Here is a 20,588-nt window from a genome sequence, read left to right as displayed (position 1 = left end):
ACAGAGGTTTGCAACATAACAGAAATAGGGCTGAAAATAGGTGAATATGGGGATCAAGGGTGACAGCCACAAACCATACATGGTTGTTTAAGAATACAGGAGACAAATAATGCATGTTGTGTAGTGCTAAATACAGAACTTGACAGTGTGGGATCACAATAACTTCTGAAGGATAATCTGGAGGAAATGTACTGTGGTATTATAATATAACAGTGTTATAATTATAGGAGTTCTAAGATCACAATTGCTGAAGGTCCACTTCACGCTCGTTGGTGCAATAACATTGCAAGTAGAAGTGTCGTGTATTTTCGTACTTACTGAGTTTATTAACTATTGTTAAACTATTGTTTATTTAACTGTTGATTTTTTTTCTGACTTGCAGCCCTTCATGAATTCCCCAGTGATATCTTCTCAAATGAGGACAGAAAGCACGGGGCAATCTTTCTACATGTTTTCTGTGTAAGTGACCATTTTATTAAACTTTTCAAGGCATATCATCTAATCTTAACAAACCACAGGAACCAGGGATCCATTTCTACTAAACATTTTCTGGCCTGTGTCTGACTTTTCTGAGCTTTCTTACATAGACACTGCCTCGCTCACTTTATATGATGCCAAGGAACACTTATTGTGGTGTGGGAGGTGCTCTGTGCTGTGGGTGAGGTACAACTTCAAGAGGGGACATTTTAGGAAGGGACATGAGGGCCCCTGCAAAATGGTTTGCAACAGCGCCTCAATGTGTTTGATATGCCAGGGTAGAATGGTTTTACCACCAAGTAGTTAAGTGTTGTGTCTCTGTACATTATACTTTGTAATCAGAAAATGCCTTTGTTGTTTGTCCGTATGCAGTTTGAATTCTGCATTAAGCCCTTAATATGTGAGGGGTCTTAAAAAAAAATCAAAGCCACAGACAGATATCCAGATATTGATTATGGAATTTTACCCTTGAATAATTTTTCTGAAACAGACATATCCAAAACTCCAGGTCTATTTTTGAGACATGAAGTTACGGGCATCAGACATCTCAACATACTTCTGTCTTATTATGTACTTCGTCCTTGTGCCTCTGTTGTTCAATATACCCTTATCCTTGCCTATTTATACTTAGTTGCACATTGTTGCTCTTGTATTTCTCTTCAGCAGCTTTTTTACCCCATTCTCGTGTCTGCATTCTGCCTTTATACTTGTATGTGGGCCCTTTCTCTTATTTTCTTTCTGGTGTTTTTCTCTAGGCTAAGCCCAGCCCCAGCTGCCTCCTTTGCACCCAGAAGGGCGGTAGTCCTCTGGACCTTAACACATTTTATGATGTACTGGTACACAAAGAGCAGAGAGCCCCAGTCTTACAAGATGAGACAGAGAGGGACTGCTAGGGTGGGGATGATTTGATTGTAGTGAGGGTGATATGTAGACAGGCCCGGACTGGGACAAAAAATAGGCCCGGGCATTTAAGCCTGAGCAGCCCATATTTATTTATTTATTTATTGTTAAAGCCCACCCTTCATGTACCATCTTTGCATTTAATCATTCACACAAATCATTAACACATTCATTAATGCAGTCTCACAAATCATTCAAGCAATTCATCCACACATGAATTCATTAATTGTCATACGCATTCACACAATTCATCCACACATTTATTCATTCATTCTCATACGCATTCACACTACCCCCTCTCATCATCTTATCTGCCCCTTCTCACTATGTTCCCCCTTTTCACTATGTAACCCCCTTCCCCACTTCTCAATATGTACCGCCTCTATCTATCCCCTCTCCCCCTTTCTCACTACCTAACCCCCCTCTGCCCCTTCTCACTGCAGCCCCTTCCCTCACCCTACTTACCTTGTTGCCAGAGCAAGCAGCAACTGCGACCACGCCTGTGGCAGGGCAGGATTGACTTAGGGGCTGATGGAGCTGCAGCTCCAGGCTCCTACCTTAAAATAGGCCCAGTCAGGACCGGACTGACTGGGCCTATATGGCCGCATTAAGGCAGAGCCCCTTAAGCCCGCCGCAACTGCAACCGGGTCCGCCACTCTAAGGCAGAGCCGGCCTTAGGTGTTCTGGCGCCCTGTGCGGACTACTCCTCTGGTGCCCCCCCATCCCCAAAAACGAAAAGAAATAAAAACTTGTAACAAAACTCCCCTTTCTCACTATCTATCCCCCTGTATCACTATCTACCACCTCTGCCTCTTCTCACTGTTATCATTATATACTGAGGCAGACATTGACGGTGGTACAGCATAATACTTATCACTATATACTGAGGCAGAAATTGACGGTGGTACAGCATAACACCTACCACTATATACTGAGGCAGACAATGACGGTGGTACAGCATAACACCTATCACTATATACTGAGGCACACATTGACAGTGGTACAGCGTAATCCCTATCACTATACATTGAGCCAGACATTGACAATAGTGCAGCATAACCCCAATCACTATATACTACGCCAAACATTGTTGTGGTGTAGGCCTACCACTTCATTGTCTGGCTTAGTAGTAGGGATGCACCGAAACGAATTTTGGACTGAAACCGAAAATGCAGCATTTACCTGTCCGAAACCGAATATGACCTCCCCACACCATAAAAAAACCCTTTTATTTTAAGTAAGTAACACACCAAAATAGGACAAAACAATTAAAAAACAATATTATATGTATATATATATATGATTGTTAACAGCAATCACATTCCTATCATGCCCAGGCATACCCAGATTCCAGGATGTACTCGCAGACTTGGCATGATAGGAGTATGATTGCCCTATCTACCCCTTCTCACTCCCTTCTGCCCCATCTACCCCTTCTCACTCCCTTCTCCCCTATCTACCCCCTTTCCCCCTATCTACCCCCTTTCCCCCGTCTCACGCCCTTCTCCCTATCTACCCCCTCCTAACTATCTACCCTCTCCCTCTTTGAAGTTCACTTACCTTTCAGGAGTCCTGCGGTGAGGGTGCAAGGCCTCTGCCTCCCAGCTCTGCCACTGTATGGAACAGTATAGAGTGATGGGAGTTATGATGTACTTTTAGAGCATAATTAGATCATGAAAAAGACATTGGAAATGGTACAGCATAACACCCATCACTCTCACACACTTACCAATCCACACATATATACCAATCCACACATATATACCAATCCACACCTATACCAATCCACACCTATATACCAATCCACACGTATATACCAATCCACACGTATATACCAATCCACACGTATATACCAATCTACACATACACCAATCCACACATATATACCAATCCACACATATATACTAATCCACTCTCACTGAATATTTTCCTACCTTTCCTCTTTTCTCCTTACAGCTCCTTTTCCTCCTCTTCGCTCCTCTTCTTCAGTTCTTCTGTCTTCTCTGTCTTCTTCCGGTTCAGAGGGCACGGACAGCGGTGGGCGCGGCTTCAGTGTTGTGCGCCGGGATCTAACAACAAACCCCGGCGCACAGCAGCTGTTGCCGCGCGGATCACAAGGGAGCGGTATCGGAGGTCTTTAGCAGACCTCCGGCTCCCTTGAGTGATTTTAAGCCGGGTTGAACCCGGCTTAAAATCACTCAAGGGAACCGGAGGTCTGTTAAAGACCTCCGATACCGCTCCCTTGCGAGCCTGCTCCTCCAGCGGCGGACATTACTGTCCGTCTCTGGAGGGGTGCCGGGTGCCGCAAGTTGGCACCCCCTGATGAGCGGCACCCGGTGCGGACCGCCCCTAGAGTGTGACGCCCTGTGCGGTCGCACACCCCAAAGGCCGGTCCTGCTCTAAGGGGCCGGGAAGCCCCCACCAGTGCCGGCCTTAGGGGTTTGCGGCCGCACAGGGTTTAAATTAAAACATCGGGGTTTTTTTTCAACTTTATTTAACATCCTCCATGTTAAATAAAGTTAAAAAAAACTTTATTTAACATGGAGGATGTTAAATAAAGTTAAAAAAACCCCGATGTTTTTGACAGCCCTTAAGTCAATGCGGCCCTGCCGTGGCCCGGCCCACCGGGCAAACGCCCGGTGTGCCCGATGGCCAGTCCGGGCCTGTATGTAGAAGTCAATGTCATGAAAATCACAAATGTGGGAAGAACAGATGGTTTCTTGCAGGATGCAGATATTAGCTATTAAGCTTCTCATAATCATTTAAGGTTAGAAGGAAGCATGTGACAGAACAGGGTAGATAATTCCATAGAATAGGAATAGCATGGGTAAAACAATGGATATGCCAGTTGGAAGAAGTGATACTTGTTAAAAAGAGAGATTTTGTGAGTCATGGGAAGAGCAAAGAGGGTGGTTAGGAGATTAATTGGAGATCTATGGAGGGAGTGTTGTTAAGGTCACTGTAGGTAGTGGTCAGGAGTTTTTTATTTGGAAGGGTATGGAGAGCCATGACTAGTTGGACAGCTGATGAAGAATGATATAAGAAAAATGTGTTAGGAATGGAATCCTAAGCAGTGAACGGAGGGTAAGAGTGAAAGTTACTAAGACCAATTAAAAGTGAGGGTGAAAGATCAGGGGAGGAAAGCTAAATTAGCATGTCCGCACAAGGGTGGTACGGGAAAGGAGAAGAAAAGATAGATGGGGATAAGGCAGGGCTTGACAAATTTGTTATAAATCTAGGAGCCAGCTAAAAAAGTTAGGAGCCAGGACTTTTTTTGCCCCTGCACCCGCACTTTGCCCCAGCACTTTGCCCTGCACCCACACTTTGCCCCAGCACCCACACTTTTCCCCAGCACCCACACTTTGCCCAGCTCTCAGTCTCACACTTTGCCCCAGCACTCACACTTTGCCCCAGCACTTTGCACTGCACCCACACTTTGCCCTGCACCCACACTTTGCCCAGCACTCAGTCTCACACTTTGCCCCAGCACTAACACTTTGCCCCAGCACTCACTCTCACACTTTGCCCCAGCACTCAGTCTCACACTTTTCCCCAGCACTCAGTCTCACACTTTGCCCCAGCACTCAATCTCGAGTTATTGATTGTTAACACCAATCACAGTCCGGCCCAGACATACCCAGGTTCCAGCATGTACTGGCTGACTTGGCATGATAGGAGTACATGCTGAAACCTGGCTTGCTGCCTCCCTTGTGTATTGATGCTGCACATCACTTAAGTCCCATGTGCCATGTTCCTCCCCCCACTTACACAACCATGCTATCAAACACACACTCATTCATCCTCCTTCACCCCCTTACCTGCACTGCAGATCTCTCACACGCAGACTTCCATAGGGGCCCTGCTGCTTCTATCGCTGTCTCTCTGCACGAACTTCTCTTGTCCCGCCCACTGGGAGGAGGAACAGAGCAGTCATGTGACTCCTCTGGTTTCCTGCTTCCTGTGGCCACTCCAGCACAAGAGACGCTGCTTCCACATTAAGAGCAACGCACAGCTAAGCAGTGCGGCCCCTGCGGGGATTATTTTCAGCCGTTTTTTTTTTAATTTCGCCATTTTGCCGAATGTGTGTTTCGGCCACTGGTTTGGCTCACAAACACCTAGGCGCCAGGACAAAATTATCAGTCGCCATGGCGACCTGGCGCCTGGGATTTGTCGAGCCCTGGGATAAGGGATCGAAAGAAGGTTTATTTTAAATGTGAGAGATGAGAGTATGTTTAAAGAAGGATAGGAATACACCAGAGAGAGGAAATAAAATAGCACCAATCCCTCTCTCTCTTTCTCGTCTTTCGAAGTTCACTCTGTCCGCCTTTTCTCCCCGATTGCTCTTTGCGTTGCAGTGATCTTGTCAGGACTCGGGTGATCAGGTCAGGTAGGAGCCCATGCGCAGGGGATACTTGGGGTTCAGTATGTAACCCACGGTGCATGATTATGCAAACAAAGACACCACAAACAGAAATCCAGGTAATGCAGTGTATTTCATGTATATAACAGGACCAGCAAATAAGGGTAATATAGTCTAAGCAAGTAACCGGACGTATGGCAAAATAAAATACAGGTAATAAGTCTTTTGGCAGGGAGCCCGCTTGGAAGGGCGCGACAGACAGAGAGCCCGCTTGGAAGGGTACGAAAGGCACACAGCCCGCTTGGAAGGGTACGAAAGGCACACAGCCCGCTTGGAAGGGTACGAAAGGCACACAGCCCGCTTGGAAGGGTACGAAAGGCACACAGCCCGCTTGGAAGGGTACGAAAGGCACACAGCCCGCTTGGAAGGACACGAAAGGCACACAGCCCGCTTGGAAGGACACAAAGCAGGGAGTCCGCTTGGAAGGACACAAAGCAGGGAGTCCGCTTGGAAGGACACAAAGCAGGGAGTCCGCTTGGAAGGACACAAAGCAGGGAACCAGGAACAGTACAGGTGCAGAGCCACAGCAGGAAGGTCCATAGACTTCAATACAAAGGCCCTGACTGAAGCGCAGGGCAGGTTCATAAAGGCAGGGCAATCCAGGTAACAAGGCCCAGCTGGATGTAGACTAGGGCTCAACCCAGGTAACAAGGCACACCTGAGTTCCTAGTGCTCCAGAGGGCGGAGGGTGGCCACTAGTGGTCGCAGATGTAAACGCCACAGGTATAAAAAAGCCATGGTTCAGGTAGCGAAATATTGGTTCCTGACAGTACCCCCTCCCTAAGGAGCGGTCACAGAACGCAAACAGTCTGAACAAAATCTGTACACCTTTAAAAAACTGAGCAGGAGGGTGTACTTAAAGTGATTTCTTCTTCTTCTTCCTTTTTTTCGGTAAAGCTTGTTCGCAGATCTCTAGGTCTTCCTTTCTGATTATATTGCCATTAGAGGTAATAACACAATCAAAGGAAAGGTTATCTGTGGTGCAATCGTAGGTCAAATTAGGACTGGATGCTGAAGAAGTTGATGAGAAGGTATGATTCAGTGCTTTCTCTTTCCATGTACCAGGGGTCACATAGCTGCCCTGTACCCAGGGCACTACTGGGGGCAGGGGGGGTAGTACCAGAACTGCAATGGTTCAAAACGGGAGAAGCAGACTTGGTATGTGAAGCACTGATGGAAAGCCCCTTCTTCCTCAGAGATGGAATAGGGTCATGTATCTTTGCTATCAGTCCAGAGGAGATATTAGGGGCTATGGTAGTCTCTGGTGTATCACACTTTGCTGAGGTAGCAGTGATAGGAGTTGCAATCACAGCTGAACAGAAAGCAATAGGAAGTTCATCCATATGGGAGCAACCCACACTGCCACAGACTGTAGGATCACAGACGCTGCATTCCATCACAGAACAATCATCAGGCTTCAGCTGGACATCCACCGGAGTTTGAGAAGCACCAGGAATCACCAGGGTTGGTATATACTCCATGGGTTCACTATGCTGGGGAATAAAGCTACTTCCCCTTTTAGCAGAGCTCTGTGGTTGTGACGTAGACTGCTCAATCGGTACAGAGGGTTTAGGAGGTTTCAGAGGACATTGGGTGATCCAGTGTCCCTTTTTGCCACAGTAAAAGCAAGATTCCTCATCACGCCTTTGTTGTAATTCGGTTGTGGTAAGGGGTTCACGTTTCCTAGATTTCCTAGGAGATTCCTTTTTAATACTGGTAACAGGCTTGTTGGATTTCTCAGGTGATGTAGCAGGTGTAGGTGAATGGTCTTCATGAGAGTGATTGGAGTTGGAGTCCCAGATTTGCATTAATGATTTGCACAGTTCAAGCAAGCATTCTCCTATGACTTTGAAGACTGAAAGTAACCCCACAGACTCCTTGTAATGGCCTTTGTATTCTGTCAGGACTCGGGTGATCAGGTCAGGTAGGAGCCCATGCGCAGGGGATACTTGGGGTTCAGTATGTAACCCACGGTGCATGATTATGCAAACAAAGACACCACAAACAGAAATCCAGGTAATGCAGTGTATTTCATGTATATAACAGGACCAGCAAATAAGGGTAATATAGTCTAAGCAAGTAACCGGACGTATGGCAAAATAAAATACAGGTAATAAGTCTTTTGGCAGGGAGCCCGCTTGGAAGGGCGCGACAGACAGAGAGCCCGCTTGGAAGGGTACGAAAGGCACACAGCCCGCTTGGAAGGGTACGAAAGGCACACAGCCCGCTTGGAAGGGTACGAAAGGCACACAGCCCGCTTGGAAGGGTACGAAAGGCACACAGCCCGCTTGGAAGGACACAAAGCAGGGAGTCCGCTTGGAAGGACACAAAGCAGGGAGTCCGCTTGGAAGGACACAAAGCAGGGAACCAGGAACAGTACAGGTGCAGAGCCACAGCAGGAAGGTCCATAGACTTCAATACAAAGGTCCTGACTGAAGCGCAGGGCAGGTTCATAAAGGCAGGGCAATCCAGGTAACAAGGCCCAGCTGGATGTAGACTAGGGCTCAACCCAGGTAACAAGGCACACCTGAGTTCCTAGTGCTCCAGAGGGCGGAGGGTGGCCACTAGTGGTCGCAGATGTAAACGCCACAGGTATAAAAAAGCCATGGTTCAGGTAGCGAAATATTGGTTCCTGACAGATCTACTGGCCTCCTGACCCCACCTCACATTTCTTTGATCACTTTGCTGCTTGGCCTACCTCAGCCATGGCATTCCACACAGACACACCTCCTTCAAAGGTGTTCACGCACGCTAAGCGCCTGTGGAGGAAGTCTCGTTCACCTGAAGACTTCATTAACTACAAACTCATGCTCTGTTCCTACACATCGGCCCTCCATCTCTCTAAACAAACATATTTAATTTCATTAATCACCTCACTTTCCCATAATCCTAAATGTTTATTCTCCACTTTTAACACCCTTCTCAGGCCCACAGCACCTCCCTTGCCCTCCAACTTCTCTGCCCAAGAGCTTGCCACCTGCTTCAAAAGCAAAATTGACACCATCAGGGATAACATCTACCCACATAACGTCAATTATATGGTACCTCAACCTCCCTCCTCACCTCAATCTATCCTCACCTGCTTTAGCCCAGTTACACCCTCTGAGGTTTCCAAGGTCCCACATCTTTAATCTCTCCTTTTTTTCTGGTGTATTCCCATCCTGATTCAAACATGCCATCATCTCCCGCATCCTAACTTTCTCTCTTCAAACTCTGTACTTGACCCTCTACAATCCGGTTTCCGTCCACAGCATTCAACAGAGACTGCACTAAAATGAAAGGCCAATTCTCACTGGTTATTCTCTTGGACTTCTCAGCAGCCTTTGACACAGTCGACCACCCCCTCCTTCTACAAACCCTCTGTCACAGAGCTGGCTAGTCCGACCGACTACCTCCGCTGTCTTGTGCTCCCTTAGCCTGGGACAACACACTTTCCCCGGTTCCCCAGTCACTAGCCGAAACTCAGTGTAGGGTAAAACCAAACGAAGACTGATTTATTTTAGACACAAAGAGCTGGATATATCCAGCAAAACACACATTAACATAAAACAAGATATTGGGACACAAACCTCCCCCTTAATCTGCCTCTCAGAGACAACAGGGGCAGTAACGGGATTAACAATACAATAGGGGGGAGACTGATTTATACAACATTAAACATCAAAGAATGGTGGTCACTCCCTGGTGGCAGATCCTGGCTGTCTGCCGGAGATAATCCCCTCAACCAGTGATGAGATGATACTGCTGGGGGTAGCCACAGAAGTCTCTACAAACCCAGGGCCCATAGTCAATAGGGAGGAGGCTGGCAGTCAGGCTTCTCCAGTGGCCCCAGTGATGGAGGCTTCCGTCACAATTCTCCCCCCTTCGAATTGGACTGACATAGGATGAGACCCCAAACGGGTTGACTCCGTAGTCAGTCAGTTTATTTGGCCCATTAATTCTCTCCCAAAATTGGTGCTCCTGCTGCTGCTGGGGAGATGGGCCGGCTGCGCCATCTCCCGGGTACCGCTGGGGAGTGATGCCGCCTGCATCCCCTCCCTGGTGCTCCTGTTGCCGTTGAGGAGAGAGTTCCGGTTGATCCGGTCCTGGAATTAGGTTCTGCTGCTGGGGGGGCGGGTCGGCCGCTGTATCTCCCTGAACTCCTGCAGCTTTGGTAGGTGCTGGGCAGAGGCCAGCGATGCTCTGCCTGGTTGCCAGCACTTCAGCTGGGGTTAGGGAATCTTGTGGGTCGGCCTGCCGCTGGGGAGGGAGGGCCGGTTCCTCTGCTCCCGGACATGTGAGCTGCCGCTGGGAAGATGGACCTGCTGTCACATCTCTCGGTTCCTCCCACTGCCGCTGGGGAGGAAAAACAAGTTCCTCCGCTCCCGGACATGTGAGCTGCCGCTGGGGAGAAGGGCCGGCTGCCACATCTCCCTGGATCCCTGTAGTCATTGCAGATGTGGGGCAGAAGCCAGCAGCGCTCTGCCCTGTTGCCAGCTCTTCAGCTGGGACTAAGAGATCTGGGCAGACTGCCCAGCATTCTGAGGCCCCCGGTGTGGAGACCGCAGTGTTATCCACCCCTCTTGGGTTAACATCCTCAGATGTAAAATCAGTTAGATCCACAATCTCTGGATCTGGTTGTGGAGCACAGTCGCACAGCTCCAGTATCGGATCTGGATTAGCTGCCCAGTATCCCTCTGACTCAGGGGTGGAGACCGCAGTCCCATCCACCCCGCCTGGGTCAACACCCTCAGCTGACCACTCAATCACATCCACAAAATCCACACAATCCCTGGACACTGGGGCATTCTGTTGAACGCGGTCAAACAGTTTTTTATACGCCTTCTCCAGTTCCCACTCCTGCGTAATGAAAAAGTCTAAATCACCTTTAAGTCCTAGTGCATCTGGGAGGTCCCACTCCCTGAAATCCCGGATGTCCTCAATCCGCCACTCCGCTGTACTGCCGAAGTCCGGATCCTCCTGAAGACTATCCCATAATAATCCAGGGCCACCAAAGTCATAGCCCTCTGGAGAACAATCTTTCGCAGTTCCCCAATATGCTTGCTCTGTATACCACTGCAGAGCCCTATAGTGATCTTCCAGCTCTACCTCCTGTTGGACCAGCTTGTCCAATTCGGATACCCATTGCTCCTGGGGTTGCTGCCCCAGGAAAGACATCCGTAGTTCCCGCTGGTCTCTAATCTTTTGTTCGGAGCTTGGAAGACACCGACCCCGGCGTATAACAGCCCTCTGCCATACTGACCGTCGAACCACTTGCCTCAGGTTCTGGTATTGTTCTGTAGGCAAAGCAGTGGTGTAGCAGGAGAGGATGACCCGCAGCAGTCCCTGGAATTCGGATACCACATCCATGTCCTTGTCAAGGCGACCGAAGTCTGCCGTCCTGTCGGTCAATCCCGGTAGAAAGTAAGTGTCCCTCAGACTAAGAAGAAATCCCACCGCTTGCCACCAATGTCACGGAGCTGGCTAGTCCGACCGACTACCTCCGCTGTCTTGTGCTCCCTTAGCCTGGGACAACACACTTTCCCCGGTTCCCCAGTCACTAGCCGAAACTCAGTGTAGGGTAAAACCAAACGAAGACTGATTTATTTTAGACACACAGAGCTGGATATATCCAGCAAAACACACATTAACATAAAACAAGATATTGGGACACAAACCTCCCCCTTAATCTGCCTCTCAGAGACAACAGGGGCAGTAACGGGATTAACAATACAATAGGGGGGAGACTGATTTATACAACATTAAACATCAAAGAATGGTGGTCACTCCCTGGTGGCAGATCCTGGCTGTCTGCCGGAGATAATCCCCTCAGACAGTGATGAGATGATACTGCTGGGCGTAGCCACAGAAGTCTCTACAAACCCAGGGCCCATAGTCAATAGGGAGGAGGCTGGCAGTCAGGCTTCTCCAGTGGCCCCAGTAATGGAGGCTTCCGTCACACCCTCCATTCTCATGGCATCCGTGACACAGCTCTTTCATGGCTTAAACCCTACCTTTCTAACCGTACTTTTAGTGTCTCATATACTGGAGCTTGCTCCTCTCCCCTACTGCTATCTATTGGTGTTCTTCAAGGCTATTCTCCATCTACACTTTGTTAGAAAAATGCTTATGTTATCAACCAACACACTTCTTCCCTCGGACAACTTATTTCTTCCTTTTGTTTCAAGTACCACCTATATGCAGATAATTTATATTTCTGCTTCTGACCTTTCCCCCTCTCTTCTAATTCGCCTCACTGACTGTCTATCAGGAATTGCATTATGGATGGCATTCCGTTACCTAAAGCTCAACATCTCTAGGACCGAACTCATGGTAATCCCGCCATCTGCTCTGTCCAAGTTACCTGACATCTCTATTACCGTTGACAACTCCACTATCCAACCAACAGACCACGTTCGCTGCCTTGGTGTCACCCTTGACTCTGCTCTCTCCTTCATGCCTCACATCCAGTCCCTCACCAAATCCTGCCGCCTCCACCTGACATCTCCCGAATCCGCCCTTTCCTCACACAAGAAACCATCAAGTTACTAATCCTCTCCCTTGTGATATCCCGTCTGGATTATTGCAACTCGCTACTAACCGGTCTCCCCTTCTCCCATCTTTCAACTCTTCAATCCATCCTCAACTCTGCAGCCAGATTAATTTTTCTCTATTGCCGTAACTCATCAGCTGCTTCACTATGCCAATCACTTCATTGGCTCCCCATACCCTCCAGAATCAAATTTAAACTTCTGACCTATAGAGCCCTCAACAACTCTGCACCACCTTACATCTCTATCCTCCTATCCAAATACACCCCTACCCTCCCCATTCGCTCCTCTTCTACTGTTGTTACCTCTTTCCACTCCCGTATTCAGGATTTCACCCATCCCGGACCCCGACTGTGGAATTCCCTTCTCCGTTCCATTCAGACTTTCTCTGAAAACCCATCTGTTCAGGGAAGCGTACAACATTTCTTCCCATAACTCCCAACCATCATCATAATCAAGTCATCTGAACAATCAACAGCTTCAACACATCATCGGAACCTGATCAACTCATCCCCATCCAAGCAGTCCTCTCCTATTGTCTCACTTTCCCCTCAACCACCGACTAGATTGTAAACTCACAAGAGCAGGGCCCTCTTCTCCTTTGCACCAGTTTGTTATTGTATGTGTTATTGTATGCATCTCTAAATTGTTCTTCTGACTGTAACAGCACTGCGGAATCTGCCGGAACAATAAATGTAATGTAATTAAATAGATGGGTTAGTGAAGGTGTGAGGAAACCAAGTAAACTCCTGGAATGTTTACCATTTTAACGTCTTCTTAATGAAATCAGTATTGAACACTCTCTTCCCTCTTGCATGGCTATGCTCTGCTGTCTGTCTTCCCTTTCCCAGATGTCACTCTGGCCCCTGACCAAAAAATTATGAGAATATTATAACATAGGCTGTATGACATGGATTATAACTTCAACATAATAGCTCTGTCCCCTTTATTGACAATTTGTTGTACAGTTATCCAGCCTGTATACATATGAAAACCTTTAAAAAATTAAGACCACTTTCAAAATTTTTATACATAAACTCCATTGTTTTATCATACTTTCTCTTTCTAGTTACAAAAAGAACCACATCATTATTACAAATCAGAAATTGAAGTTTGTCCCAACTGATACTTTAGTTTTTCATTAAATATAAAACATTAAATGAACTGAACAGGTTCCTTTTGGGTCATAACAACCAATGCCCTGTGTCTGTAAACTTGCTGTGAATAGTATTGATCTTTGCAGCAGGCGTGTTGACACTTGAAGTAATTGTAATCATTTTGATTGAAGCTGAATGCTGCTCTGAAAGACAACCTGAAGTAGAAGTACTTGAACCATCATTTGTCCTGAAACTGTATTGATGACTAAATCCACAGTGAAGGTCTGGTGCGGCACTATGAGAAATAAATTAAATAGATTGTCAGCTTTCGGCACACAGCTTTCTGATAAAAAGAAAGTATGTTGGCCATTAAATAACATTTCCTTAATCAAACTATATGGAATTTGCACACTTAGACTCTGACTGATCAAAGTACATAAGCAAGTGTTACACGCTGACTGGTCATAATTTTTGGGTCTCTGGAAGGGTCAGAGGAAGGGTGAGGCGATATCCATACTCACCTCAGGTGCAGCCACGGGGGGCGCACAGCCTGCAGACTAGCTGAGAGATTGCGCTCTCCCTCAGATCAACATTAGGGAGCGCGAGGTCTGTCACTTCAATCCGCTGTACTGCTCCCTAATCACTACCCGCCGGGAAAAATAATGCCGAGCGTGGGGATATGACGTCATCCCTGAGCTCTGCATCAATAGTGACTGAAGTGACAGACCTCACCCTCCCACCACATGAAGCAGGATACAGGATGGAGGCTGGAGGAAGAAGGATGGTGGAAGATAGAGATAGGGAGAAAGGGGTGTAAGGGCAGTGTATGTGTATGTATGTGTTTGTAAGCTTGTGTGTGTGTGTGTGTGTATGGGCCGGTGTGTAAGGCCATTATAGGTATTTGTTAGCTGGTGTGTAAGGGCATTGTATGTGTATATATGTGTGTGAGGGCAGTGTATATGTGTGTGTTTAAGGGCAGTGTGCATGTATATGTGTGTGTAAGGCGAGTGTATGTCTATATATGTGTGTGTTTAAGGGCAGTGTACATGTATATGTGTGTGTAAGAGCAGTATACATGTATATGTGTGTGTGTGTAAGGACAGTGTACATGTATATGTATGAAAGGGCAGTGTATTTGTATATGTGTGTATAAGGGCAGTGTTTGTGTATATGTGTGTTCAAGGGCAGTGTACGTGTATATGTGTGTAAAAGTGATATAACTTTTTTATTCCTGCAAAAAAATAAGTGAGGGAGCCATTGTTTTAATGTTGGAAATAAATAGCTTGATTAGACGAAGCTCTTTTAAGGTTTTGTTGGAAGAAATAACGCTAAAGTTGAGATTTTAAAGAGATTTTACGTTATGTGTCAACATCTTCCTACTGCTTTTTACTGTGTTGTGAAAAAAATCTGTTCTTGTGGGGTTTTTTTTACTTTTAAAAGCTAAAGTGAGTAGCTTTATTGATGAAGTAACCGCGGGGCTTTTATGGCACTTTCTATCAATTATAACAATCCTTTCTTCCAAAATACCAACACCACAGGGATTTTCGCACAACTTTGTGTTGTGATTTCTCAGTAGGAAATCTATTTAAAAAGCAATGGACAAAAGATGTGTGATCCATTGTACGCAGAGTTGGTGGATTTGACTGCATATGAATCATACTTTGCAATACATTGCAATAGTGAAGTACACTGAGATCTTTCTTATTCTCACATTGAGGTAGCTATCAAGGGACTCTGGATACTGCAGGTTTGGGAGATGGAAAGAAGTAAAATATTGGGTGGAAAAGTAAAATATACAGTAAGCGTAGACGTAATGGCTTTGCTTTAAATGCAGATTGATAGGGCATGCGTGTAGCTGCACTAAACAAAGTTTTTGTTTAATTTATCATTTTGTCTTTCATAAATGGAAACACATTTTTTTTAACAATCTCAAAAATTGATTATTTTAATAATAAAAAAATGTATAATATTTTTAAAAATCTTTATTTTACTATTTAAGACCACCACAAAAAGCTGGGTAGCGTGCTGTATATGAATGAGACGAAAAGGTTCTATTCATTTAGTGTCAAGTTGTTTCAAGTACACTGGACTGCCGACTGAGTTGGCTGGAAAAAAAAATCAATTAACCCACTCCCAAAAGTCAACTCAACATCTAACTTAACTACAATTCAATTTACTTGAGTTTTCAGAAGGAGAGAGGAGACCTGTCCTTAAACTCTTTAAACTTCCTTACACTAACAGACTCAAACTTCACTTCCGGCTTGACTAACATACTTAACTTCTCTCTCCCAGCCAGAAATGATAGATCTCCCATGGCTGGGCTCTTGGCAATAAGCTGCTGTAGCCTAAACAACCACAGTAGATATAGAATGTCCCCTGCTGTGATGGGACTGGGCAGGCAAGCAAAACGTCAAGAACTGAGGTCTTCTTCAGGTGTCATACTATCTGAGCATTATGTGGAATGTAGTTTACAGAAACTCATAGAACTTTGCCCATCTTGGCAAAGGGAGGCAGCACAAAGTATTGACTAAAAGGTTGCCAATAATTATGCCACACATATATTTCACAATTGTGTTTTTTTTTTGTTGTGCTTGTAATTGTTTGAAAAGATCAAAAGGTTAAACAATAAAGACAAATTTTCACAGCGTTCTTTGTTCATATTTACCAAGGATGTCAATATTTGTGGAAGGCAATATATATATATATATATATATATATATATATAAAACATCCAAAAATAGTTACCGGCACTCCAGGGACTTCTTTAAATAATCACTCCAGAAACTGCAGTTTTCCAATCAACGTTTCAGTCTATTTATTAGACTTTCATCAGGACATAAGTCTAATAAATAGACTGAAACGTTGATTAGAAAACTGCAGTTTCTGGAGTGATTATTTAAAGAAGTCCCTGGAGTGCCGGTAACTATTTTTGGATGTTTTATGATTTGCTGTTGCAGCTACTTGGCACCGGGCTAAAAAGGTGGTGATTGGTGTGCAATTGTTAATTGTTGACATTGTATATATATATATATATATTAGCAAGCTTATACAGATTATATGCGTATGCCTCAGCACACAAAGCATATCCATTTGCGTTTGTATCACTAATGTCTTGAAATTCCCTAACCTTGTTTAAATGTGACCTAAATATAGCAAATCTATTTCTGCATGCTCCATTATATGATCCCCAGTGCCTTCCTCAGCAGTGCTTTGACAAACTAATCAATCATGAGCTTTTTCTTGCAAGGTGCCCTTATCAGAAAGGCAAAAAAAATGTATGCCACTTACCTTCTGAAACACAGAGCTGATTCTCCATGTATTACCTTTATTTGTGTATTTCCTACGAGCTGAGTTTAGTCGCTTTTGGAACACAGTTATATTCATTCATGTCACTGTTCCAAAGTTTATTCATGCTTGTCTTTCTATGAAAATGCTGAACTCTAATTGTCTGCCACATTAGAGCAAAATGTTTAGGTGTAGATAAAGTACAGTAAAACCAAGAGGATTTTAAGTCCAGAAAACAATACAATCCCATTTTGTTAATGGTAGCACCTTAGCTACAAGTATAACGTTGAAGTTTAGAGGGGCACTCCAGCCATCATATGGTCCATTTGCAGAATCCCTCCAAATGCATTTGTCCCTTTCCCCAACCTCTGGCTAAATGCACTGAAGGAGATGGGTTTGGATGAACACATCCCCACGCACATGAGATACTCACCCCCAATCACATAAAACACTGGCTCTATTGAATAGTGCATTCAGTGTGTGTGTGCAAAGTCCACCCATTGATTTCAGTGGGAGCAGTTTCCTGCTACTGATTGACAGCTTTGAGCAGCTTTTGCAGCAGAGGAAAGCTTTTGCAGCTGGATTTTTTTTTTATCTCCAGTGTCAGTTGAGTGTGGTAGTATGTGTTGTATTCTTTTTAAGCAATGTAAGCATTGGTCTTTGTTCATACAAATCACAAGAACAGTATTTGCTATTAATGATGGGAAATCACGGAGGGTCTGGGACGTCAGGTCTGTTTCAGCTCTAAATTTAGATAACGTTATGCAGACATCGCTCCTTAGACACAGGTTGTCCATATGGAAGTAACAGTAAATTGTCGAACGGACATGCAAGAGCACATTCTAATATGTTTATAGGAGGATTTTGTGTTCCTGTATTGTTATAACCTATATAGAGCATTTTCCCACTGTCAGGCTGATGGATCACAGTATGATTACAAAGTTAGGTTACATACTTTAAATGGTATATACAAAGATCCAGGCATATATGTAGTACACCTAACAGGGCCACTATTCACCCCAATCAATGAGGCTGAATTACCTAGACAATTGTTCTTTTTTTCTGCAGGTAACGTTTGATGTAAACCGTTTTAATTATTTAAAAAGTCTAATGGCCTTGATGCCCCTACCATAGTAGAATTTATGTTAAAGGACTCTGTAGGTAACTCTAATGCTCTGTGAGAGCTTTAATATACAGTCTTCCCCAATGAAAAATATAAAAAAACTAAACACATGCCAACACAGACATTATAGTAATGCTGCAAAATCATCTTTCTTCCACCATGATGCAAAATGATGATGTCCCCACGCAGCGCTGCAGGGGACCTGGATTCTCCTCTCTGGCAGCCAGTGAACGTCTGCATGATGCGCGTAGACAACCTTTGCTGCTGCCCACCACTTTCGCTGGAGCTTTTATGATGGAGCACCAGAAGGTAAGGTCATGCCGCCACTCCGTCATAGAAGCGCATCGCACAGACGTTCACTGGCTGCCAGAGAGGAGGATCCAGGTCCTCTGCAGCGCTGAGTGGGATCCTCCTCTCTGGCAGCCGGTGAACATCTGCGTGATGCGCGCAGACAACCTCAACTGCTGCTGGCCGGCATTTCCCCTGGAGATTCTATGATGGAGCACCGGAAGGTCATGTCACGCAAGTGCTCCATCATAGAAGTCCCAACAGAAGTGGCGGGCAGTAGTGGAGGTAGTCTGCGAGAATCGCCACCGGCTGCCAGAGATGATCCAGGTCCTCTTCAGCGCTGCGGGGGATCTGGATCTTAGTTTTATAATGTGACTTCTATTTGAGGTCGGATTATAAAATGAGGGGTATTTTTTAGAGCATTTACTCTGAAAATACCCTCATCTTATATTCAATAAAATCGATTCAACTAATCGATAATGCAAATCGTTGACAATTATCAGTTTTCATTATGGATTATTGTCAATTTTATCGATTAGTTGTTGCAGCCCTAAACTATGCTCAAGGGTCTTACTATCAGCTGAAGTAATAAATCATTTTTTTACTATCAAACAGATATGTATTTGTGGAAGTACATAGGCTTTTAAGTTATTACATTTTAACCCTATGAATGCCACATGGGTAAGCTACCTTGCACCTCTAGCTCTCAGAAGGTTAATGCACTGTCAATTTGATTTGTTCATCATTTTCCTAATATCCACATACTCTTCTCACATTGCTTAAATTATATTCCAAGTACGAAGAAATGAGCTATTTTGTCTCCTGTCAATGACATGATTTATTATGACAGGAAAAAAGCATGCAGACCTGAAAAGAGGTTGTTGGCAGTGATAGCAGGAGTGTGTGAATGCTGGAAATGGAATTTAATTGTGTGCTGTTAGATGATCCTAAATAGCAAAAATCAACCAGGGGCTGTGGTTTAGAAATGCTAACTGTGAGGCTAGAGACGTGCAGACATCTGTCTGTTCATCTGCAGCTGGTAGCACAGAATAACTAAGTGCCCCTAAGCTGCACTTATTCACTGCATCTGAATGCCGGGCGTCACTGGCAGCCAAGTTCTAGAGATAATTAAAATGTTCGTTTCGACTCAAGCATAAGGTTTCTTATTGGGATGTTAAACATACCTTTTAATTATAACACTTTCCAAAAATGTTAAGCATGTTTCATTGCTATTTGTTCATAAGGCCCTGTATGATGGAATTTTTTTATATTTATTTTAGTTCCTGTGATGTGATTGATTTACATGCATCGTGGACACTGCCTATCCATACTAATAACATACTTCCCAATCATCCTAGACTATCATACCTCCCAGGACATTCCAGTTTTTGGACCTACAACTTATATATATATATACACACGCACACACACACACACACGGTTCCCATTTTTAGGGGGATGCCAACCGCCCACACCACTACAGATTAAATGTAAACACATTTAAATTAAAGGAGGGTTGCACATGAATATCAATGAATTACTTTTGAGTAATAATATGAATTATTTTTGTGTAGGATTGGCACTTTGTATTTATTAGCTGAATTATTTTTATTTATTTTATAAATTATTAACTTTATTTGATGGGATAGTTTTAACATAAAACAACAACCTACCTTGGTACCCATCTCTAAGCATCAGTATTTTTAAAGGGACATTTTACAATCCCTGACACCATATATTAATGGAATCTCTGTGTATATTAATATGCATCCTTCCAAAATGGAACAAAAATGTAAAATTAAAGTACATGCAGGAAAATATGTTTGGCAGAACACATCTAAAAAGAGTAGTGGGTAAAGGCAAATGCATATGGTGGACTATACAGCTATCATTTGCAGTCAAGTGCATGTGATGGCTGGAATGTCCCCTTAAAAAACAACATATAAAACTGAGTCTTAAATATAAAAAGAAAAAATCTATTTCATTGATAGATGGACACATTCCTCACTTAATAGACTTTCTAGAGGCAACAAACACTTTTATTTAGTACAAAGTGAAGCAATGGATCATCTCTTCCTTTTCTCTCTATCAATTGTACATGCTGGACACAAAATATAAAAAATACCAAAAAAATGAAAATCATCTGAAAGGAGGGATTTTCATTGTCCATTTGCTTTTCTGTAATCTTTTCTGTGACTTTAAAGAACAAGGACATTTATCAGTTTCTAGCAATACAGAACTCACATAACACAATATGAAACAATTGAAAAATGTACCGTAACATTATAAGATTAATACAGATATTCTATAGTTGATAATAGAAAATGACAAAGCATGAGAGTAGCTGTGTAGTGTAATTCATTTGACGCCACAGTATGGGTTAACTACAAAGAATGGGCTTCATAAAAAATTTGAAGTTGAGTCCAGCTGTAGTGTACTAACGGTATATGCTTACATTTGCTGTACTA

General features: G+C 44.4%; 1 protein-coding gene across 1 annotated transcript in view; it reads left to right on the top strand.

Annotated features, from left to right (window-relative positions):
* Positions 1-387: 387 nt before the first annotated feature.
* LOC149303330 (sodium/potassium/calcium exchanger 3-like) overlaps positions 388-20,588 on the top strand; it is an 82,544-nt gene continuing 62,343 nt past the window's right edge. The window contains exon 1 of the mRNA XM_089481525.1: positions 388-459. The gene's annotated coding sequence lies outside the window, so the exon portion shown is untranslated. The remainder of the gene's footprint in view (positions 460-20,588) is intronic.

The sequence above is a fragment of the Sceloporus occidentalis genome, unplaced genomic scaffold (assembly GCF_023333645.1).
Source record: "Sceloporus occidentalis isolate IW3139 unplaced genomic scaffold, rSceOcc1.0.p SCAF_15, whole genome shotgun sequence".
Classification (NCBI taxonomy): domain Eukaryota; kingdom Metazoa; phylum Chordata; class Lepidosauria; order Squamata; family Phrynosomatidae; genus Sceloporus; species Sceloporus occidentalis.
This window is presented reverse-complemented; position numbering and strand designations above follow the sequence as displayed.